Source organism: Cuculus canorus, chromosome 13 (genome assembly GCF_017976375.1).
Source record: "Cuculus canorus isolate bCucCan1 chromosome 13, bCucCan1.pri, whole genome shotgun sequence".
NCBI lineage: Eukaryota > Metazoa > Chordata > Aves > Cuculiformes > Cuculidae > Cuculus > Cuculus canorus.
In genome coordinates, this window is record NC_071413.1 from 11,339,315 (window position 1) to 11,364,741 (window position 25,427).

The 25,427-nt window shown below is 38.9% G+C and overlaps 1 long non-coding RNA gene across 1 annotated transcript; it reads right to left on the reverse strand.

Moving 5' to 3' along the window:
* Positions 1 to 24,385, reverse strand: LOC128853498 (uncharacterized). Its single transcript, XR_008452067.1, has 6 exons — positions 23,961 to 24,385; positions 22,289 to 22,424; positions 20,406 to 20,489; positions 8,923 to 9,062; positions 7,875 to 7,973; positions 1 to 2,847 (listed from the first exon to the last, which is right to left on the reverse strand). It is a non-coding gene; the product is annotated as an uncharacterized LOC128853498 (long non-coding RNA).
* Between the last annotated feature and the right edge of the window lie 1,042 nt (positions 24,386 to 25,427).

Here is a 25,427-nt window from a genome sequence, read left to right on the forward strand (position 1 = left end):
TCATGGTTTAATACACTGCTATTACATGGATTGCTTTACAGTAAATCCATATATTACAGAGCCTGCCCAACACTAAAACAATATTTTTTTCATTTAACAAACTTTTAGTCAAATCACATTTTTATTTTGCCTGGAAACTCAGTTTGTTCTGGCTACCGAAAGGGCAAAAAAATCCTCTTTTAAATGCCCTCTCATCTATGAAAAGATATGCACATTGCACACCTGCTGAAATACTACAAAAACTGCATTTCTTTGATGAATCCCACAGTTCTTCTGGGTTTGAATCAAACTTTTAGTCAAGGGAAAATATAGAAATAAAGAATACAGACAGTGCAGTAGAAACACAGAATACATGTTTATGTTTAAACATACACCATTCAGCTGTTAAAAAAAAATCATTCAGATGCCTTTGATGCCAACGTATCAAAGGCATATTACACATTATAGTGTCTGATGAGTTTCCATAAATGAATACACACACTGGCTTTGGTGACAACCATGCAAACTGCATCTTTACATATCAACAGTTTATCAGGGGAACAGTCAGATTTGTGCCTGTACAGAAACATGTATTTTGGATTTCTTCCTGAGGACACACCCTGTTGTAATCTTACAGTATGTCAAATCAGAAGAATGTGTGTCAAATCATTTGTTCCCTCTTGTTTCTGTTCAGCTCTAGGGTGACACTTCAAAGCACATAAGACTCAGCAAGCAGGCTTGCTTAGAAGCGAGGTCCAGCTGGCCAGCAGTGCTGCACAGTATTGCGTTACACTTCCAGGAAGCCCTCCTCCTTCTGGGATGGAGAACCTGTCTCCAAAAGATCAAGAGAGAATACCCTCTAAGCCAACGAAACAACACAGTGGCAAATTTCAGCCAGCCACATCAGGTTGGTTTTCACCTTTGCAGTGACGACTGGCCTGGGTTCCTGCAGTCCTTCAGCATCAGTAGAAGAACAACCCCCAAGCAGAGTCTCCCAGCAATTGTCACAACATAGTCCTCATTTGCTGCAATTGCTAGAACCATTCCACACCACATTACTCATCTTCCAAAGGGAAGAGCAGAGCACAACCACTGCTTGTGCTGAGCTGTTCTCTCAGAGGCAGCAAGCAGAGTAGATTTGACACAATGGGCTACTCCCAGAGCTATTCTAAAAACTGACAGCTTTGTCTCCTTGGCACATGGCTGGCAGTTCCAGCACATGGGCAGTTACTATTTCACAATAGGAAAAATAGGTGTTAAAGCTTATTAATATTATGGGGATTGGTCAGGCTAATGTGGGGCTATATGCCAAGGTACACAAGTCCCATCTAGACTTAAGCATATTTCCACAGAAAAAGCATCACTTCAAGTGCCAAGAGAGCTTTGCTGGCCAAAATTCAAGGTACTAACTTGATTTCAGCTTTAGAATTCATTGACTGAATTTTGCCTATGTTCATTTCTAGGAAGTCCTCAGGGGGCAGTTGCTCAGCTTGCCTGTGAAGGCAAGAATAAAACAAACAAAGGCCATACTGAGGTTTGTACAGATATCAGCTGAGGAAGGTCAGGCTGTTGAGAGAGAGACTCTACTGTGCCTGCATATATAAATAAACAAGAAAGAAAAAAAACCTCCTTGCTGAAAGGTAAACCAGCCCTGTTGTCCTTGCTTCCCCAAAACAGCTCCAGTTCCAACCCTGAATTCATGGACACTACTTAGTTCATGTGTCCTAAATATTTTTCTCTCTTAAACAACTAAGGTACTTCTGCATCAGCATATCCTTGAGTCTAGCAGTTAATTCACTGTTTTAAATGAACACCATCCAACTGAGGAGAGTCTCCTATGAATGCACTAAATAAGGAGAAATTCCGAAGTGTTATTCCTTCTCTGGTTATGTTTAGAGACTAATGAGGTACACTTGCGGGTCCCACTGATGCCTGGATGAGCCTTTCAGCTCATAGCTAGCTCACAGCCTGTCACTTCAGAGCACAGAGAGCAAGCTGTCCTGCCTCCCTGGGGACAAGAGTACATCTGTTCCACAGCCCAAGGTGCTGAAGACAGGCAGCGCACTCACCAGCGTTCAGCACTAAAGATGCCAAGCGAGTTAGGTTAGCCTTAAGTTGCAGGTTGCAAGAGGTCTGCCTTGATGCTTTCTGCCCTTAAATAAATATAGTGTTTATAGAATTTCCAGTTTATTTTATCAGTCTCCACCGTGTGTTCTCTCTGCTATAGAAAAGGAAAAAAAAAACCACAACAAAAAAAGCCATATATTGTCTTCTAGTCACTAGCTGGTCCTTCTTTAAGGACCTTGTAAGACATTTTTTTGTGTATTGTTTCCCTGCATATGTGGGCAGCTTTACTACTTCATCCCCCTCAGGACCACTTAACAACATCAGCAAAGCAATTAAGTATAGTTTTCAGGAAAATGCCAGAGGCATTACACTGTCTGGATGGGAGTCTCAACCCAATTATTTTCAGCTAGTTGTGAACTGTGGAAAGTGGACTTTACTTCATTATAACTTCAGTTCCCGCTGATTAAAAGTCTAGTGTGTTACAGACGGTAAGGAAAAATGAAACAATTAAACTTTCCATCAATAAAATTGCTGCATATTCTTCAACATAGGGGTTTACTTCTCTCCAGAGAAGTGATTAAAATGATCTGATTGAACTATAATTTGATTGACTGAAGAGCCTCAATCCATTGCACTAAAGCTTAAATTCCATCTTATTGCTCGATTTAACTCTGAATATAAAAAATTACTGGCGGTCTTGCAAACCCCTTATGCAGTCATCCAGCTGAAATTTGTTGCTGCTCACAGGCTGTGGTAGGCTCTGTTCTTTCTCTGCTGTGTGTGCATGATTCACAATGAACACTGAAAAAAAGACACAATGACACTTAAGAAATTACATTAATACAGCTTTAAGAAAAATAGAGAAGGCCTCATATTATCAGGTACCTTGTACCTATTACATAATTATTTGGGGATTCTAAACTCAACCACAAATACAGTTAATCCAAGAGACTGGAGAGAACAATTATCAGGTTATATACTGTTGTTGCAGCAAAAATTAGCATATTCTCCTGATGAAAAAAGCAGTCGAGATGCACCTTCCTACTGCAGAGCTGTCTTCAGCAAGGTGTGAGGTTGCCAGATGTTTGTAAACATGCATATGTATGACTCTTTCCTTCTAGGAGATACTAGAGAGGTACATTTAGTCTGGTCTCAAGTGTCCATTTAGTCTGGTCTCAAGTGTCAAGTGTGCTGGCTATGGATCAGGATGCCGGGATTCTAGCCCAAAGACCACTTATTCGGACTTGGAGGAGGTTTTTAAGGTTTGCTCGTTTTAGGAGGCCTTCATCTTCTCAGGGGAAAAGTGTGCTGCCAGAGTCGGGGACTCCTATTGCATAGTGAAGTTTAATGAAAGCCAGTTAAGAACAAGGAGCTCCTTGCTTCTCATTCAACAGGCTACTATGATGCTTTGATACAGAAAATACCTAGAATATTGCTTCCTCCTACTATGATGCTTTGATACAGAAAATACCTAGAATATTGCTCCCTCCTGAAAATTTAATTGGAATGCCATTTCCTACTGTGACACCTGCTTTCTCCATTTCCACTGAGTATTCTGAAATAAACACAGGAGACTTAAGGCTGCACCACTTACTTACATTAAGTAAGAATATATTATAGTGTTAAGTTGCAGCAAGATCCCATTATATTGGTAATTAAATTAATCTGGCTAGATAAGATATGCAGATAAAGATGGGCAACAGGTGGGATAAATATTTCATGCACTTCCTCTAACAGGCAGCTCAAACTCCAAATGAATGTTTTCCCTTAACATCACCAACAGGAGCATGTATTCCTTGAGCTATAATATTTAATATTGAGCTCAGTTCGCTGTTGAGCTTTGTGCTTCTGGCTGTGGTAGATCTACAAGGCTGGCTTCATAGCTAATAAGGCCATATATGTGATTTACAGCAGCTCCAACTCTTGGACAATGCCAATCCTAGTTATACAGGGATTCCTGACCACAGTCAAGGGTTACTAATTCACAAACTTCTTCAGTCTTATTGTTTAAGGATAAGGCATACCAGAATTCTTCATATTTGTTGCCAAAAGCTACAAAGACTGCACAGGAGTCACTGAGGCGATATTGATCTGATAAAATACTGTCTCCATCTAATTTAGAAGGAATAATTTTGACAAATTATATTTGGCACTTAATGATAATCTTACATTATTGGCCTTTTCTTGTTTCCTCCTTAATTTTGATTACTGATTACTATAAACGTTATCCTCTACTCCACCTCATCCATCATCATGTAACTTCAAATAAAGACGTGCAACAACAACAGTAACAGCAGCATTTTAAAGAGAGATAAGGGCAAATGCAGAACCAGAAATCTGTAGGTGTCTCTGGAGGCTGCAGGATGTTTGCTTCATTCCCTGATCTTAGCTTTATGTACACAGACACCAAAGCTACGTAGGGCCCCAGTAACTACTTAATGCCTATTTAATCTTTCAGTTCTTACACAGACAGAAAAATTCTCTCAATTATAACACCACCTTTGTCTGCGTAAAAGCTGCAGAATGTGGTGCTGTGTTTGAAGTAATTTATACTTTATTTTCTTGCAGGACAAGAAAACCGCAACAAGAGTAGCCCCAAGTGTGAAACTAGACTCAAGACTTCTCTAACTCTTAAATGAGAAAGTGGCAGGGATCTTACAAACCATTTATTAATCTCTTGGTGTGCTCCTATATCTATGGCATCAAGCAAAGCCTGGGAAGATTTTTTTGTCATGCTGACAGGAACCATGAGAAATCTGAGGAGTGGGTGAACAATGTCAAGAGCAGGGCAGGACCTTCTTCCAATCCCAGTGCAGGCAAGAAGGAGGAACAGGCACCTGGTAACCCAATCAATTGTTTAACGTGTTTCCCCAGAAAAGCATCAGCAACTGTACGGACAAGAACTTGCCACCAGTTCCACCAGACCATGATGGACTGGCACATCAGGGAAAAAGTGAGGAATGATTCAAGTTGGATCTCTTTTCCATATCTGTGGGTGTCCTGGTAGATGCACAGGAATAACCATTCTCAACTACCAAAAGAATGTCATTTCACTATGGATGCTGCAAATCATGCAAGTGATCTCTCTGTCCTTACCCTGCTAAGGATAGGGATCAGAATTTTCTGTTTTTCAACAGCAAGTTGATTTAAAAAATCTCTAATTACAAAAATATATAAAAATGTATTAGCCAGCAGATTTGTGTTTGAAAAACACAGCACTTGAATTTCAGAGATATTGTAAATATCATTTTCTTGAGGAAATGTAATTACTGCAATTTATTCTTTAGGTTATAGTTTCATTATTTAAGAAAACATTTAAAAGACACAGTGTTATCTGTTTATTTCACACTGTTAAAACCCCAACAAAACATAAGCAAACACTTGAATACTCTCTACCTAGCAACCAAGGTCTTTCATCAGAAAAGTAGCATATTTGTCTTTTTTTATTAAGGCAAATTTCTAGTAGCATATTTGTCTTTTTTATTAAGCCAGATTTCTAGTTTGCAACCCTTTGGGCCATTCAATAACCATCAGATTCCTGGAATTTAATTTTAGATGAAAGTCTAAGCCAGTGACTATGCCATCTCTTAGTTAATTTTCTAAAAAAAATTAATTAAGCTTTTTTTTTTTTTCAAAAATACCACACATAGCAAGAGTGCCCTCAGATTTAATTCTAAAGCAAAAAAACATCTATCAAGCTACCTAAAATCTTTCTGGGCCAGAATTCCACACTGGATATATCCAAACTACTATTAGACTTCCCGTGTTACTACCACCATCTACACGTAACACTACGGTCATGGGGCCAGTTTTTCAGCATTCTGTGTTTCCCTTACTTCCACTGGCAGAAATGTTAAGAAATTAATTTTAGGCACTAAGCTTACATTTATTAACCTGCTGCATGACTTAACTCTTCAAATTACCTGCAGCATTTTACAAAGGGATTAGTTTCTGCAATTCCCACTGCAGTGAGCATAAAATACAGATAGTGAGTACTCCCTTTGGATTTAGTGCTGTCTTTAAAGGCTTAGATAGCAGTGATGTGCAGGATACTGGGGATCAAAAAAAAATAAAAAATAAACAAGCAAACAAAAAACCCCAGAAAATAGTTACACTGACAGAATTCTCTTCCCTACAACCTTTCTTTTCTTTTATCTAAGAGTATGTTCTCCTTTCTGTCTTTCCTTGTCTGAGGGAGACCAATACTAACTCACTCTTCAAGAAAACCAGAGAAGCAACTGTCTTCCATGGAAAAGATGAAACATAGCTAAGCGAGTGGATGTGTCCTTCTCAACACAGAGTGGTCAAAGAGCCAGCTCCCTGCCTTTTCCCAAAAGAGTTGGCAGACAACTGTCCAGAAAAGTACACTGTCTCCCGAAGAGTTCTGCTAACAGCAGGATCCACTGCAGCACTCTGGCCTGCTGCTGCTGTGTCATTTCAGTGTCTCTGAGGTCAGCTGAGTGTATTAAATTAACACTGTTCCCAGGCAAAGCAAAATGACTGCAAACAGAATGGTGTAGCATAATAATGGGACGGGGGCGGATGCATGCCGAAAGAGTAAATGGTTGGAAGGAGTGGGAAGCATTGAAGTGATTCTGATTTCTGTGACTTAGTGCCAAATGTACTTTAAAATGCAGATCTCCCAGCAGATTACATGTCTGTTCACCACAACTTAATATTTTCATAGCTTATTTCAGTATTTTTACATTTGTTTCATCCTTGATTTATTTATGAGTTTAGGATTATTAACAATTTGAAGCTTCATTACAAACTATCCTGAGGGAATCTCACCTGCCTCATCCCACTAAATTACTGTTTCCAAATATCTAATTTACATTCAATAAGACATCAATTGAACATCAATAAAATAATAATTAATAAACTATAGCTTCCTAGAAATACTAGTAGTATAAATATGTAAGCAAACGCAGTACATAGTCTGCACGTCAGCTGCTAAATTGCTCTGAGAATATTTGTCAGTATCATTTAGTATTTAGAATAAGATAATAAGACATAAAAATATCTTATTGCTATGGTCTTCAACTAATTGGTTGGACTCCATGATCCTGGAGGTCTTTTCCAACCTAGTGATTCTGTGATTCCGTAACTCTTGTGATAATTGTGAATCATACCAACCTGTGAACCTGTAAGGTAGAGCTGGGAAGTAATCAAGTGCTCTATGTGAGGAAGACGGGCATCTCAAAACACTATAAATGCCTAAGGGACTATAGGAACTATATGTTCCCATCAAACAAAATAGCAAAAGAACTTTGGTTTCGGTAAATACTTATTCTTTTTTACTTTAACATAATCTTTTAAAAGTGAAATGCTTTATTTTTATACACAGAAAGTTAAAACACATCTCTTTTTGTGTTTTTTTTTTTTTAAACTGACTTCAACTTCTGCCTAAGAACGTTAAAATACCATAGTGCAATGCTGCTGGTTGGGTGTTCTGTTTTAACAAAACATCAAGCTTTGCCACATATTTCCAGCAGGCAGAAGTGGCGTTATTTCACCCTGGGGAATTTTGGTAAAGGCCCTAAACTTATTCCACCCTATAGCTCCATAGCGTTGTGTATCACTAACTGGGGACATGTACATTTCCTAGGCTCACACAAAGCCCACACAAAGCTTAATGGAGGAAGGGAAAGCACAAGAGTAAAAATTTTCGTTCTGGATTTTTTTTCTCTTCACCAAATTATTATTAGGTACCTTCTTTTATAGTACAAATTTTATCAGGGCTTGAAAAAGAGTCTTAGATGGAAAAGATGACAGTAGTAGTTGTCAGTAGTGTGCTTCTCTGTCCCAGTCTACCAAGAAACACTTACCTCAGTTCTTCAAAATGTTCCCACTGAAGTCAATGGTACTCCGTTGGTTCCTCACTTTGGTAGGATTGACACGAGGGCTTTAAATGCCCATCTGTGGAACTGAAGCCAAAAGACAGTATTACCCTTCTATGACAGTCTGATATTTTGTAATATTCATTGACTCTTCTTTTCTGTTTGTTCATAACACATTTATCTTCTTTAACTCCCTGTGTACCACTGGTTGGATACCCCCATTACACAAGCAAGGATTATAAGGCCAACTATCCTCAGGCATGCAATACGGGTTCATGCAAACATTACAATCCTGTCTGAAACCTTAGTTTTGCTTGGGACGTTTACGAGTCCACCAAGATGTGCTAATCAAGCCCGAACATACAGAGGTTTCAGTTTAACATTTCAAAAATTATTAAGATCTAAAGGGGCCATCAGACATTCTGGTCTGGCCTCCTATGTCAGATTTTCACTCCATTACTTCCATATCAATCCCCATAACTCCTATTTGTCTAAAACAAATCTCCCTGAAATATTTCCAGTCTTAGTCTGTAAATGGAAAATCCACCATCTCCTCTCAGCAGCTTACAGCAGCTTTTATTACACCACACTTAAAGGCACATCTTCTCAATTGATGTTGTCAGGCTGTCACTGCGACTCACTGACTTTTACTTCCCTCGGCTACTGCTTTGGCAGTCCATATTTCGGTCCCATGGAGACGCTCGTACACTACAATCTGGATGAGCTGGACTATCAGAGGCATGAGCAATTCTACAATCCAGAAACATGCAAGAAATTACATGCATACAGTCACATCCCTGGCACCTTTTTACTGTGAAGTCCAGAATGAAGGATATTGCCTATGTTTCTCCTGAAAAGACTCAAATACATTCCTTTTTTGAGAACTCTGACAGGCAACTGTTGACTAGCTTAACACAGAGAGCCCTTGCCCACACCTTTGAGGGATGGTTCTAATTTTAGGGCAACTCACTTACCAAATTTTTCATTTCCTCTCATTTAACCACACTGAGGTTTTGAAAGAAAAAATACCACTCACCCCTCTTTGTAAAATGATTTCCACTATGGACTAGTTTCACTGCCCTCATTCAATCAAAATACTCGCTGACTTGAATATATATTATTCTCGAGTAAGAAAGAATGAAGTCTTCAGGTTTGGGGCCTTCTTTGCAATGGATCCTGTGAAAATCAAAATCAAAATCAATAATGTACACCAATTCACCTTTAGTGAGTGCAAAAAGAGTCCCCTAGCGTGACAGCTTTCAGTTTGTCTCCAGTGAGAGCTGTATAATCTCTTCTGTAAACATGACAATGAATAATGATTGGTCTCTTTCTCCTCTCTTACTCTCTTGTGTGACAGACCCTTAATTATGGCTATTACATTATTAATTGCTTCAGAGAATACTACACGGCTAAAGCTGTGTTTTCCTCTGGACATCAAAGACAGTACTAAAATGCCGCTTAGGATAGCTCCTCAGAAACATCTGCTGGTATGCATCCCAACAGAGGGATGCTCTGTTCTAGACAGAAAGCACATAGCTTCAGCTCGCTGCCTCCTACTCGCGGATGATAAGGCATCCTGCAAAAAATGACACACCACTGAAAAGGGAAAGATTTCTGCCTGAAAATACTGAGAGAAAAGAAAAGCACACCTCTAAGTTCTGAAAAAAACCATTCAGATTTCTGCTCTATTCGCCAGACCTCTGGATCCTTGCAAAGTTCGCCCATCCTTAGTAAGTTCCTGAACACTGAGGCTCATAATACAACAATGCTAAAGCAGTGTCACAAATTATGATCGTGTAACAGGAAATTGAACTAGAAACCACCCACTAAGGCACTGTACCAACAGCATCTATTACTGCACCACAAGAAGAGCTGTAACACTGTAATTTTTTTACGTATAGCATTTACAGGCATCCTGCAGGGATAAACATAAGAAGTCTACCTGCTCCTAAACCAGCTAGGAAGGATGTCTATACAGGTACCCCAAGGAGGGAACAAGAGGGCAGAACCAGGATTCAGGTTTGCACCAATGACTGTTTCATAAACTCTTCATATGTAAGTAAAATAAATCAATTCTTACATAGTAATTACTAGAAAATTAATGTAACAGCCTCTCAAGAGAATTACTGGTGAACACTTATCTTCTGCAAGTAAGTAGATACAAGCTAAAGTTAAGCACATGTAACAGGTGATGAATTGTATTATGATAACACATTAGGTTTAGAGTTGTTTTGGAATATGTAGGGACTTACTGATAGCCAACATCTTACGACATTATCTACATGGAAAGTAATGCCTGGCAATTTATCAATTCTTAATAAAGCTCTGTACTTCTAAGTATTACTGTTGATGCTTCTCTTGATTTTGATTCAGCTGATTTTTGTCTAAGCTCAGCACTGTGGCTCATCCATGTTTCCTCAGCTCCCTCAGGATTTGCAAATACAAATTCCTACTTGATGAGCTTGTTAAAAAATTAAGAACTGCATATGCAGCACTGTCCTTGTCTGTCCCCAGTCTACCCATGAAACTAACACTGGTTCAAGACGCTAGAAAGGCATACGTGCATACCAAAAGCACAGGTTCCAAGATGAACACTGCATTATCCATAAGCAAGTTATACTATCCCAAAAGCATACTGTCAAGGTGTACTACCACACTCAATTAAGCCCATATGTGCCATGCAGGAGAAGAGTTTCCAGGTCAACCACATCTGTAAAGGCAAGTTTCTTCAGAACTTCACAGACAGATGGTGATGAAGCAAAATTAAGTAGATTTAAAACACCTTTCTGCCAAAACTTAAGCCTGTTCCATACCTGCACAATAATCATTACTTCAGATTATTTTAAAGCATGACTGCATTTCAAGCAGAGTTTAATTATGTTACATATCTCAACTGTCAAGAGCTGTTGTAAGCGATCGTGATATACAATGACACGTTTCTCAGTTATATCCTTAAGACACCAGTAACACTTTTGAACACTTCCCTTTCCAAGCATCTCTTACTGACATCACATCAGCTACTCCATGAGCCATGCACTTCAGCTGTGGAAGCTCAACTTCCTTCCACTGATATAGTCAACTGTGAGTATTGCTGAAGATCAGGTCTCATGATTTTTGAGCTCACAAAAATGTTCTGTAAAAGGATACTTAGATTATTTATGATTCTTGTTGCAGTTTAAATCCTATATTATATTTTTGATGAGGCTTTATGACTCAAAAAATCCACAGTGTAAATGAAGGACTGCTAAAAACCCTCTGATTTGCCAGAAAAATCGATTGTCCACTGCCCAATTCCATTCTTAATGAAAGAAGCAATTCAGAAACCTACAGGAACATGCTTTATTGATTCATTCACAAGTCACTAAAGCCTGCTGCCTATGATCTGTCCAATAAGACTAACCACATAGTGTTTCTAGTGTACTGAATTGCAAGAAAAGATGACAACCCCAGATCTGTTCTGCTGGAAGTCCAGTGAGACTAAATATACCCAATAAATGTAAACACAGTACGCTACTAAGTTAACGAGAACTCTGTGTAGGAGACAGGGAGACTTAGGTTTCTTCTTTATTATCCCTCCAGTTGAACCACTGCCGTCTCTGTAATTTATTTACCCAGGACAGTTGGGCCCAGACGCATACCTGTTTTTTCCACGGAGGTACTTGTTTTTCTCAATTTTGCAGATGGATTAAATAAACCAGGAGGAGGCCAACCTACATGTGTGAGGTCACACAGTGAACTGAAATCTACACTGCAGTAGATGCCTGAATCCATGCAGGTTCAAGACCTAATTTGGAACAAATCTGGTGTGTAGCTGTACTGCACTGTATATTTTATAAACATATTTTTCAATAATCTCCTGTGCTTTTTATTAAAGCAATACCAAGCAGTAAGAACAGCAGAGCCTATATTGGGCAAGGTTTCCTATTAAATTCCACTAAGGCGCCTCAGCTGTGACCTGTAGTAATTTGGGTAACCTAATAAGGCCACATGCCCCATAAGCATCCCGGATGATACACTGTCTACCTGCAAGACAGGAGAAAGTACAAAAGACTAACTAAATACCAAGTATCACCTAACAGTCAGAGAAAAAGAGAACTTGAAAAATAGATGTAAGAAAATACAGGAAGAGAGTACTTTATCAAGTAGAAAATCTGCTTTACATAGTCCTACAGGTACTTTCAAGTATCACCATTTCAACATTCATTTCCAACTCAAAACATTATGTTTGTCCTGCTTAAGGGAATACTCTGCACTCATTTAGTGTCGGGCTTTGTGGTAACTACAGTTACTACAATCATTCCCATACCTTGAAGCACAGCGTTTTCTCAGATTCGCCCAGGTTTTGCCAGAAACTTAAACAGCCTTCTACCTTGTAACACAATGGCTTTTCGCAAGTCCAATTCTCTTAAATCATTCTGATACTCTTCTTCCTTTATATATGCTTTTGATAAGTATACACAGACCCAGTCAAACATAACCCTCTACTGTAAAACTCATCCGTTCACCTGTATTATGATTTCAGTCCCTTATTGGCTTTAGAACAATTCTTTGTAGAGAATGGCTTCAGAAAGCAGCCGCTGCTCTCAGGTAGATGTTACTTGGATAAATGAGGTAACAAACAATTTAGTGGTATACACAGGAATTAGATGATTTTATTTTTTTTTATGGCCTGTAATATTTCCCCTAATTCTAAAATCAGCCAGAGCCCCAGCATAAAAATCACTTTTAGTTTAGAATTGTCTCTCAGCAGGGTAGTGCGCACTGCCAAGTTATCACTTTGTGCCATATCGTATGTTCAAAGCCATCAGTATTCAGTGTGCTAAGTAGTGACACTGAATCCCCACAATCAGAAATAAAAATGAAAGTTTCAAAAAGATTTCAGAATTTAGATGAACATAAATGGCTGCTTTGAAGATGGAAAACATCTTACAGATTTACATTTTAGTCTGTTTTGAATGGATACATAGGCAAAAATATGTTTTGTAAAGGAACAATAATATTTTCAGTGTAACATTTTGCATAGTTAAATTGTGAGTAATACTAGGAGCCACAGAAAGAATTATTTATATTCACTGTACAGAAAGCTTGTTTCAATTCTGCTTATTACTTGAGATCCTGAAAAGCATCTCATTTTATAACCTTAATAACTACTAATGCAAGCCACAAGTATTGTGCAAATGTACGTTCCCATCACCATTTACACTACCATCTCTCCCACCCAACTACAAGGATCCAAAACAATCAGGGTGCCATTACTGTTTCCTTAAGAGATTCAGAAGGTTTATCAAAGGTTTTCTTTTCTTCTGAAAGACACAACTAATGTTGCCAAAGCATTCATACACACTAGAATTAAAAATGTTGAGAAAAGGGCTCTGAAAGGAAAATTAATTGGGAAAATTCAGTCTCTAACACTGCTTCCTGTCACTTCACTCCTAATGACTGAAGTGTTTTTATAGTTTCTGAGTCCTCCCTTAATGCTGCGTAATTTGATTTCTAAACCCCCTGAGAGCTCTGTGACAAATCTCCAGGGTGTTTCCAGGATGTAAAGGTCAGAGCTGAAGAAGATGGGGATGGGGTGTGCAGAAGACTAGTCTCAGAATTTCTCGGTTCAAATCCATTACCAACACACACACGAGGGATAGTAAAGCACAATGGGCAGTCTCTTAAGGGAAGATCAACCACAACGCGAACTTCCTAAGGAAAAACAACACTGGTGAGCGGCTCTTAAAGATCCTAGAGTAACTGCCAGCAGAGTCCAAGTGACATTCCTTAAACCAAAGGAAGAAGATAGATTTCCCAGAGATCTTCTGCATGGAAACCAAACAGGCTTCCAAACTTTGTTAATTTCTTGAACAAAAACCTTACACTGGGAAGGCCAAACAATGTGGCTCGCAAGCCTGGCTCATGTACAAAATTTGGTATTTAGGGAAATACCAACATCCCTAATACTTTAGGTACTTAGGGACATGGTTTACTGGTGGACTCAGCAATCTTAGGGTTAGCGTTGGACCTGACGAACTTAAAGGTCTTTTCCAACCTAAATGATTCTGTGATATCCTCCTGTGCTATATTCCTGGACTCCTTCCCACCCCATCCTCCAAGGACATCCTTCTTCAGCCAACTCCGTCTTTGCCCTGACACTAGCCTCCAAATTCCTGACAAGATGCTGCTGCTTTGGTCTAGACATTATATAACCTTCCCTGTGCTGCCTGGTTCCATTACCATTCAAGAAGTGCCAGCCAATCTCTACCTTAGGGTTCCCTAACAACCTGATTTTCTTTTTTTATTGGTTAATTAACATGATCACTTCCTTAAGAACATCTGTAACTCTAGGTAGTGGAACAGGTGTTGTAAAAAGTCTGTAAAGGGAAAAGTCAATATCCCACCAGATGCAAGTAGAGGATATACCTTCCAACATCACAAATTCCCTTTTTGGAGACCAGAAAGAATTCTCTGCTGCTTTCGCATGATGTGCTTTAGTTTAAACTTATTTGTTATTCTCGTCTTAATCAAGTTCTTCCATAGCATAAGAGTGATCACCATTATGCTAATCTCTGCACTAGACTTGCAAATATATAAACATTTGTGTGCCAAATTATTAAGGTTCTGTCTATAATGTTATGCTCCTATTTACTGTCTGTATTTTATGTCTTATGGATTTCTAAACATTTAAATTTATATCAGCACTGTCACATATCTGCAAGCAGAGACAGTTTTATGAGCACTAAAAAAGCTGCAACACACAGCCACTAAATACTAATGACATAAATGGTATCCACTAATGGTCTCTATTTTTATTACAATGCAAAACTTCAATACATTGCAATTAGCATTGCTCTATGGCTGAACTATAGACACTGCGCAAGGCCAGCTTCCATCCCTATAGCATAAAATGGCATATTTGTTGTATATAGTTCTGCCCTGTACCGCAGATGTGGACTGAATGCCCAAGTCAGCAGCTGTAGCTAAAATTCCTTCTATTTACAGAGTCTTACTGTTAACTAATACCCTAAATTGTCAGATGTGCCAATGCATTAGACATTTTTCAAAGCTTACTGCACTAATAGCATGTAAGTGTAGCACATGTCTTGTTGTACCTGTCAACAGCCCAGTAACTTTGCAAAGGTAAAACATGTCAAAAAAAGGAAATCATCTTCTTATGCCTCTGTGTTAAAAAAAATCTTTAGTGAGCGATTTTTCTAAAATATTGCAATACAAAAGTGCATTCAACAAAGCTTACGCTCTTGTAATTGGGTTTCCATTTTACCATTTTAATTTTAAATTCTTCATTCATGATTAGAACAGCGTCTCTCTTTACTTCAGCTATCAGAGAGACAAAAGCTTGCTCTTAGGACACTGAGACAATGCAAACCTCAATGTTATCCATAAAACTGCATGGCAAAATCTCTCATACATGAACGAATCAGAGGGGCGGTGTGGTTAATTTCATTTCATCTATGCATTTTACTTGCCAGAAAGTTTTACCAAAAGAGCAGAGCTAAATTAATCTCTCTGACTTTCTCATGCCCGTTGATAAACGTGAAACAAGACTAGTTACATTCCCTTCCATTGACTTCAACTGAGAATAAACTCCGGAAAGCCAGATGCATGTTTGAAACAGGAGACATTTCCTCTATTTCCATGCAGCTGGGTAGTCATTTACACAAGGAAAACACTGGAGACAAAGTAGGTGTCAGACTTGGTAGCATTTTACATGCATTTTCTGACACAAGGCAGACAACAGAAACGTGCACACAAAACATTTCCCTTCAAGGGCTGGCTAGTGAGAACTGCAAAAACTAGAAGACATTAGTGTAATTATAACAGAGTTACCAAATACTGCTTGTGCTTAAAAATACAACGCAGTTATCACCCTTAACTTTAAGCACGGAAAACCATTCCCCCTGAAAGCAGTATTTTCTTTAAAAGTTCTCACTCAGCTTGCCTAAATCTACTACAATAGACTAGAGAAGAACAAATGATGTAAAATACATTGAATAATACCTAAAGCTTACAACTGGGAATATTGACACAGTACTACTTATGTTTTCATCTTCTTTTCTCTATGAATAATCTTGAACCTGATGTGCTTTCAAATGTAATCTGAACCCACTTCAGTGTTCTAATATTCTGACTAAATAGGTTTTATCAAGCATTCAGTTCAGTGTTTACAACTACAACAAAAAAAATACTCCAATCGAAAATTAAACGGAGTTTAATTTCAGAATACAGGATTTCTCAAAAAACCCAAATTAGTTAGTTTAAATATTTGTAAGAAAATACAGCTTTGCTAAATAAGTGAAATATTCAAGCTCATTTTCTCAACCTGAATTTTAAATAATTGCTCATTTTTGCAATTCAAAATGGGGGGTTCATTTTTGATCTTCTCTACATATCTTAAAACTTTAAACAAACCAGACTGACTGACTTCACTTATACAAAAATATTTCAGTACACAGAAAGGATTTAATAGTTTAATGATTTCCCCATTTTTCTTGAGGAAACGGTTGAGTAACTATAATCCATGCTGAGGAGCAGTTTTGGACATTTTGAAATACCATCTTTGACAACTTCTATTGTTCACTGAAATTCCTTCTCCCTGCTTAACAATCACATTGTACCAAAGGAGAATATGAACTCTTTTAAGTGAGGCCTTGGACAAAATCTGAAGCATATCAACTTGAAAGAAAATGTTGACTTTGTTTAAGTTTGATGCCTCCAATACAAAAGTAGCAATAGGTCACAGGTCTGCTAATGCCAAGCCAAGTGCCTGACCCATTTTTTTGGTTTTGCTTTTTTTTCTTTTCCTCTTTTATCCCCCAGATTTGGGGTTCACGAGTTTGCTGGTATAAATCTCTACACAGCAAAGGCCAATGCCATCCCCCTAAATGACAGCACTTTGGTTGCTGCCCTAGAAATACTAATAAAGTAGAAAGAGTGAGACATCTGCAGAGGCCATGTCAGATCATGTCCACACAGGAGTGCTCCCAAGATCCTAATCCAGGTGTTTTATATACCCATTAGTCCGAACTCAGGCCAGGATCTAAACCGTTCCCCCTCTAAACCTGCATGAACCAGTCGAGTAAGAATTTCTGTTTCAGCCCAAAGAGGGTATGTTCACTAAGGGCACTGAAAGAGAACACAGATAACAGCACAGCTGCCATACAGGATCAGAATGACCAAGGTCTCCATGGACATTATGCACAGCCACATAGCAGCATGTCTGGTGGGTTTCTGAACTCACAGACCTGACTGCTGTCTCTGGACACCCTTCCCACTCTGTTGATCAAACGCTTCCCATTCTTTTGGTCAAGAGCAAAAAAAAGAATGAGCTCTTATGAAGCACGTCCCTACCTGGTTACACACAGTGAAACTGTGCTCACTCACTGAGACAATAAACAAACCTACAGAAATCAGCCAGAGCCTTTCTGAACCGTTCAATGGGCGGTCAACTGAGCCCTTAACTAAACTCTTCCCGCCTCTGTTACCTGCTTGGAATATCCGGCTACAGTTGTGTTTTCACATGTAAAGACACTATTTTAAAAAGCACTCTAGGAATGATGGCTGTCTGCATTCCCGCTGTGGGGAATGGCTGGAATATTTACACCTAAGGCAAGGGGGTTTTCAAATGTTTCTTCTTATTGGAACAATACAGTAAAACAGTTATAATATCTGGAAGGTGTAGACTTGTCTTGTAACCATGCAGATGAATAGCTTCAACATTTGAAAGAAATCACAGTATGAATGCCTATTTTATTCCACAGTTGTGCCTAAGCAAACTATTAGTAGAATACTGATAAATGCTACAATAGCTATTCTTTTTCCTCCCTCTTCTGCTTTTATGCCATTGCCAATACCTATCCTTCCCCTGGTGCTGTCAGCTGATGGCTGTCTCATAACTCTCAGCGTAACAGCACCAGAGGAAAAAGAAATTAAGTTCACATAAAACTGCCAGGTAGAATTCAACATTATGAGATTATGAACTGAATTGTTTTCTGCAGCAGGCACATATATGCAGTTATACCACTAATGACCTAAAAAGAACTTACATATGAAAATTTAATTACTATAATATTATTTAAGAAAAGGGGAAAGATACTAAAGCCGATTATTTTTCTTTTTCCAGTAGCTCTGTGATTTTTAATAGCAAATAATAACTCACTTCATCTTCTCTACACATTTCCTGGGGACCGTACTTGTAGCACCATACACTGCACCACGTTAGCATAAAATCAACAAGTGTTATGAAATTTTTGTAAAGGTGCCTGTGGCTGGTAAGACAGTTAACTAGGCCTTTGCAAACCTCACCAGGCATCCTTATGCACACAGCTGCACCTGTACAATTTTTCTACGTGTGTTTGCTCCTGTGTAGTAAAACTAAAAAGGATAAGGAGCTGCAACTGTTGGTCCCGTGAGTAAAAAAACACCAGTGAGACTACGGAGAACAACATGCAATATAAACACTAAGCAATAATTATGAAGAAATGCAAAAAGCAATTGCAAGCCATGCAAGTAAGAACAAATGAGCATTTGATTATGATACTAACAGCTTTAAATTCTCAGTGCAGAATTGTTCAGAAGCCTTTGTGAAGCAAATTAGTGAAGTTGTTTAACATAAAAGTTATCCACGCTCTAATTTGTCACATATCTTAAACCCACTGTCAGATACTTCATTCAGACAGCAGCAACTGCTATCACCACCAGAAACAACCAGCTCCTTAACTGACTGTTTCAAGGAAGCCAAGTAATGAAGTGCCACAGAAAACAAATACATTTTTTTGTTCCCCGAAGCAATGTCTTCAGCAAGTTAGCGGAAAAAGCTATGTCCCAGAGAGGCTTAGAAGGCTGTAACCAATGTTTCATTTGCTTTGAAAATTTGTATTTTCTATAGCTCCCAAACAATTAGGATCAGAGCAAAAATAACACATATAAAAGACACTAAGAGAAACAAAAACATTTTTTTTCATAAATACCTAAATAAATTTTGGAAATGTTAGAAACATCTAGATGTTTGTCCGATCTTAACACAATCCAATCCAGCAAAATTTCGTTCAAAAGGCTCTAAAAGTAAAATGGTTAAAAAGTAACAGTTCTACCGAGTAATAATTTATCTTTAAGATCATGGTGGTAAGTACCATTGAAACATGCATGCGTGCATCTCAGGAATAACTAACATTTTCTCATGGCTGGAAAGCTGTCTTATAAAAATGCTGTAATAAAACTAATGAGAAACTTTGAATGCAATATGTGTGAAGTGGGACAGTCAAGGAAAAGAGGAGAGTATGTGCCAATTTCAGTTTTCAGGAAAGTTGAGTCAGCTGTGGCTCTGTTAGTTGGAAGCCTGGATAACAAGAGATATCAGAATCATCGAATCACAGAATGGTTCGAGTTGGAAGAGACCTTAAAGATCACCTAGTTCCAACCCCTGCCATGGGCAGAGACACACGCTACCAGATTAGGTTGCTCAAAGCCTCATCCAACCCAGCCTTGAGCACCTCCAGGGATGCGGCATCTACATTTTCTCTGGGTAACCTGCGCCAGTGCCTCACTACCTGCTCAGGAAAAAATTTCTTTCTAATGTCCAATCTAAATCTCCCCTCTTTAGGCTAAAACATCATTCCTCATCCTATCCCTGTGCTTCCTGACAAAGACCCCCTCCCCAGCTTTCCTGGAGCCCCCTTTCAGTACTGGAAGGCAGCTATAAGGATTTCCCAAAGCCTTCTCTTCTCCAGGCTGAACAACCCCAACTCTCTCAGCCTGTCCTCCTACGGCAGCTGCCCCAGCCCTTGGATCATCTTTGTGGCCCTCCTCCGGACTCACTCTAAAAGATCCGTGTCTTCCTGTGCTAAGGACTCCAGAACTGAATGCATGGCCCCAGGTGAAGTCTCATCAGAGCAGCATAGTGGGGGAGAATCACCTCCCTCAACCCGCCGGTCACATTTCTTTTAATGCAGCCTTCCTCTGCAGGGCCCAATCCATTCTCCACCCAGCTTGTGTTTGTGCTTGGGATTGCCCTAATCTAGGTGCAGCACCTTGCACTTGGCCTTATTGAACCTGTGAGGTTTGCATCAGCTCACCTCTCAAGAAACAATCCTGCATGTCTGCCCTCCAAAAGGAATCCGACCAGTGGGAATTTCAGTACAGAAACAACAAAAGACTAGACTAAAACTTTATTAGAACGCTATTACAGGACTTAGAAAAAAAAAAAATCAGCAATGCTAATGGCTGAATGCCAGTAAATGCAAAAGGCGTAGGAAATTAGAAGGATGCAGTAGTCATGGTGAAGCAGATACTAGAAGATGAAAGGGGGAAATCTAAGTAGATCTGGGAAGGCAGGTAAAATTGACAAGCAGTACATGAAGTAGAAGCTTATGGAAAAGGCAGACAGGCAGTTCAGATGCAGAAGAAACAAAAAGTTGGAACATTTATCAGGTGACCTACATAAGGTGATCGGTAAATATATCTCAACATTTATAAAAGGCAAGGATTTCTCTTCAACTGTTTTCTTTGTGTACTTACATATAGTTCACATATTGTCAGTTTTGGAGATCACATCATATGCATACCAGTCTCCAACGTACTGAAACCTTGTTTTGACCTTTCCTGAAAAACAAGAGAAATTTTTATGCAATTTAGTCTGATTCACTGTAAGTCCTAATCTTTGCCATCGTATCAAATATCTTAAAGACATTGGCGATGCTTCCCATAGCACGACTGTTTCAAAGAATGAACAAACTGAGAGCAAATAAACACACGCTGCTAATTTTACTGATTACGCAGTCAGACAAAAACTGTATTTTAAGCACATGGAAATTCGTAGTTTCTCTCACAGAAGTCAGAGAGACAGAACTTTTAACATCCTGTGGCCACTCACATTGATACATGCTCCAAGAAAACTCGAAACACTAAATTCTGCTAAGCCACGGTGCTGGACTTTGCAAACCACAATGGAGAAAGTGTTTGTGGTATTAAGCTCAATTCTGTTGAAACCTGCTCTCATCCCATGGGATGCATCACAGATGTCCCTGCCATCAGATGGTTTGTGTGACCTCAGGAAAATCCCAAATTTATTCCCTTCTCCTATCTTACTCATATTCATGTAGCAGAAATAGCATTTGAATTTTTCCACTCCTCATCATCACCTTCAAAACTACAAGAAAAGAGAACAATCCCCCAGTGGATCAGCAAAACTCTGAAATGACAGCCCACTGTCTAGCATCTGGTTACTTTTTAAATTCAGTCTTTCCAATGTCTTCATAGTTAACAGGAGTTCACCTGCTATAACAGGCCCTCACCTTGTATCTTCTTCACCTCTTCCTTTCACGTTTACCTTAAACATCTCAGATACTTGGAGTTTAACTATGGGAATGAATTAGAATAGATTTAAAGATGTCTGCACAATGAAGATCAAGAGCTATGGATTTCTTCACACAGCTGTGCACTAACCAGTAATAAGCTGAATCAAATGCAACAGTAAAGCAGAGCTGAACTTTCATACGTATCCCCTGCACTTGCTGTGTCTCTCCCAATAACAGAGGTACCGCTTGAAAACACACAGCCTAACTAGCTGGTCTAAACTAACTTTACATAAGTACTTATGACCTAGACAAAGTTTGAACAGTACATAGCCTCTGGTACTCTGCCCCAGTAAGATGCTTTGAGTTTAAATTTAGAGTTTTATTGCCCTTGGAATGCTGAGATAAACTTTCAGTCCCACTGGTGCAACTCTGGGAAGAAACGATATTAAATTTTGCTGTTTGTGAAGGAGTATGCCTTCCTTCTATTCATTACCAGGCATGCAAGCCACGTAATAAAGCTGAGCTGTTTTTATTCGTATACAATGTGCACCTGATAATGGCTCGCAGAATTCGGCAAGAGCAGTTCCTATTAGCAGGCGGTATCACACTGGAGCCGAGAATTACATCAAGGGTCTGTGGGGCTGAAAACACGGACCTGATACACACCGGGGCCTATCAGGGAACGGTTGCAGATTTTGTTCTTTACTTCTCTAGCCCACAATAGATCTCCTATGTCCAATTTCCCTGTTTTCATAGAAGAACATTTAGAACTAACTCAAACAGAAATGAACCAGCTTACTAAGATGGCATTGTGAAAACACAACAGCAAAATTAAACATCTGAGTTTTGAAAAGCCAAACCAAGAATTTGCTTACTTGACAAGGAAAAAGTCTTGAATATCCTAATATTAATAACACAGATTAGCCTTAGGTGCCTAACATTTTACTAGCAAAAACTAGACATTGTTAGACCCATGTAGAAGTAACAAATCTGACTTAGGAACTACCCGAGATACTGATTAAATTAAAAATGTATTGTTTGGTGCAAGGTTTCTTCATCACTTTCCAAATTGAGTCTGTCCCAGAGTCAAAACAGTTTAGTTACCTGAGAACAGGAAGATAGCAACCTTTCTTTTACAAGTCGCAAGGAAAGAGTCACTCATTCCATCACTTGTTTGGTCATAGAACTGGAAGATGCATTCCTTATTTCCAGTGTAGCGATCCATAATGCTGCACAGGCCCTAGGCAGAACAATTAAGGTAACGGTTGTACTATGCAATGAAACAGAGATTCCTACACATGAGAACCGATGCAAATCATCATTTATCTCAATAAAATAAGCTCACAAAGGAACTTCCAAATAACCTGAAGTAAATGCAAGGTTAGGCAGATTCCAATAACCTGAAAATTGTCTTTGGGGCAAAATAATGGTAACCATGCCTATGACAAAGAAACTAAACACTGTGTGTCTCTTGATGCAACGTGTCATTGTCTTATTGATGATCCCTCATCAAAATCTCTTTCAGTTCTGCTTTAATTTCAAGTAGAATTTCATAAGCCTTCAAGGCACTGTGCCCACGCCACAAGTGTTAGGTCTGCACTGGTGACAAAACCAGTTTTGTGGAAAATGGACACAGGTTAATCAGATCTTTTTCCTGCTAATAGCAGCTGCAGCTGGTATGAAATGCAGAGTTAACTTAGAGCAGAGCTTGCAACCCTTTATCGATGTAGTTGCATTATTTCCTTTTCGAGGTGGTATGGAAGGGAATCCCTGTGGTCTTAATTATGTTCATTACAGGGAAGAGAATTCGTGAACTAAACTCTAACACAGCACGTTTAAAGGAGAATCTGTTGTTTTGACTCATAATTTCCGAGATTTAGATTTTGTGGGAGTTTTGTGTGGGTTTTTTTTACTTAAAGACAGACAGGCAATTTGAAGAGAAAGTTGAGAGGTTGTTTATTTTTAAACACTGTCTCAACAATACAGTAAAATTGACAATGCCTTCCCTTACCTGGAGGGAAGCTTGTGATTATTTTCTCTTTCTGCATACAACATAAACCAAAATTGCTTAAAATTACCTTCCTCTTCAATTCCTAACCTGTTCAGCCAGAAGTGACTTATATGGGCTTCTTCTTTGCTAGTTTGGGGGCTTCCTCCATCTTTAGCTTTACTTTTAGATATTTCCAAAGTTGTTTTATTTCAGAAAAGCCTGCAATTTGTGTGTCCGGTCCTGGCCCTTCCTCCTCTCTACAGTATTATGAAGTTTAATTTTATACCTTGTATAAGGCTTTTGATTTTATTGCGGGTTTTTTTTGTAACCCTTCCTGCTGACTTTTCTTTATGCTTTTATAGATATTGATAACATTATGAATTACATTATTCTGTACAGAAATAAAGCTCACTACAATTGAAATTCACTACCATTTTCTTGCAGTTTTTGCAAGGGTAGAGACTCCCCATGATTTTATTTGAAAATCTCCTTTAATCCTCCTGCTGGACTGATGTTTCCTTTCAGAAAAGGAGGACGCTGTTCCAGTCAGAAGAAATGACATAGCATGAAGGAAAAGAGGAAAAAAGTCCTGAGTCATGAAATCAAAGAAGAAATACAAGTGAAACAGATTTGAGAGAGGATTAAACTCCACAAACTGGAAGGGACAGAAAAGTAGGATGGAGCTTTAATTGAAAGGAAATAGAGGACTGACTCTACATAAGAACTGAGTAGATCAAGGAGGGAAAACTTGACCAAGGGAGAAATGAACTAGAAGACACCTCTCACCTTTTAGCTCTGTTCATTATCCACTCTCTGTCTTCTGTTCCCAGTGAGAGCTTGGAGTCCTTCTGACAAACTTTATTTGGACACAGTCAATGCCAAAGCTTGAAAGCAACGTCCCCAGGGCAGGAACTCTCAGAAGGTCACAGAAGCATTACCAGGGTGTAGTGATGGACCTGCACTGTCCTTCAAAGGGTGGAATGAACATACGGGCTCCAAGGAACATAAGTTAAGTTAGTTCTTCCTCCCACATCACTGAGAAAACGGAAGTTCTGAACTTAAAGTTTGCAAGTTGACCTATTTTGTGAGTAAGTGCTTCCCTTCTCTCCTGGTGCTCTGGAAGTCTGACTGCTGTGGAGGCAAAAAAAAACACTGCTAAGAGCTTAACACGCTGCAGCTGTCTCTCAGTAACCAGGATGCCTAACACAGCATCAACAACTAACCACTGCTCAGGATCATTGACCACAGCCGGCATGTCTCACCTGTGTGAAGCCTGGCTGACTCTCTGCACACCTTTTAGTCAATTAGAGAAGCAATTTTTTTACTCAGTTCATTAACCTTCTTTCAACTCCTATACACCATTTTGGAAAATCCATGTTTACAGTAACTGTATGCACTCTGCACTCATCAAAATGAGTGTTACAGTGTTAAATCAGAGCCCACAATCATACAATACATTGCTTGATCTACTATTCTTAGCCATTCTGTAAGGTGAGGTAACAGCATTTAAAACCGCAATTCCAAATAAAAAAATACACTAGTTTCTGCAATTATTCCCATAGAATGCACAATTTGATTTAAAAAAAACCAAAAAACTATAATCTTTTAATACTCATCCTCCTGAAATGGATGTTAAAAAGTAAATCCCTTTGACCACTATGGCTATCCTTTAAAGATAAGTCCAGCAATAAAAAAAAATATTTCCTATGGATAATTGATATATTTCCTACTAGCTGGAGGAAAAAAAAAAAAGAAATACCTCAAGGTATGACAAGTTTTCAGTATAGGTGATATATGATAGTAATTGACATCCTAATAATAGGAGACTATAAAGATACCCTCAAATTATTTTCTTTTCTATTTCCCCTCTATCTGCTCTTCCTCTTCTGTTTCTTCAGTGAGCCAGATTTGCCAGCAAGGCAATTTAATCTTCCAGGGACAAAGAAAGTTTTCCTTGTCTAAGAAAAATAAAAACTTCTACTGGCTGAGCAGAGAAAGCCCAAGAGAAGGAATTATCTACTGACAGTGAGCTATGTATTTTTATCTCTAGGAATGGAAGCAGCAGTATTCTGGAAGAAATAACATTGATTCAGCTAGAATGTAAGGAAGACATCTTCTGTTTGATGTACGTAGCTTTCTGGACAAGGGTAGGACAATAGGTTGTGTTCCCTGAACAAAATATCCCCTACTGCATTTTCACTATCATTTAGTAAGAAGTATTTTACTCCTTTGTAACATTAAACTCTGAACCAC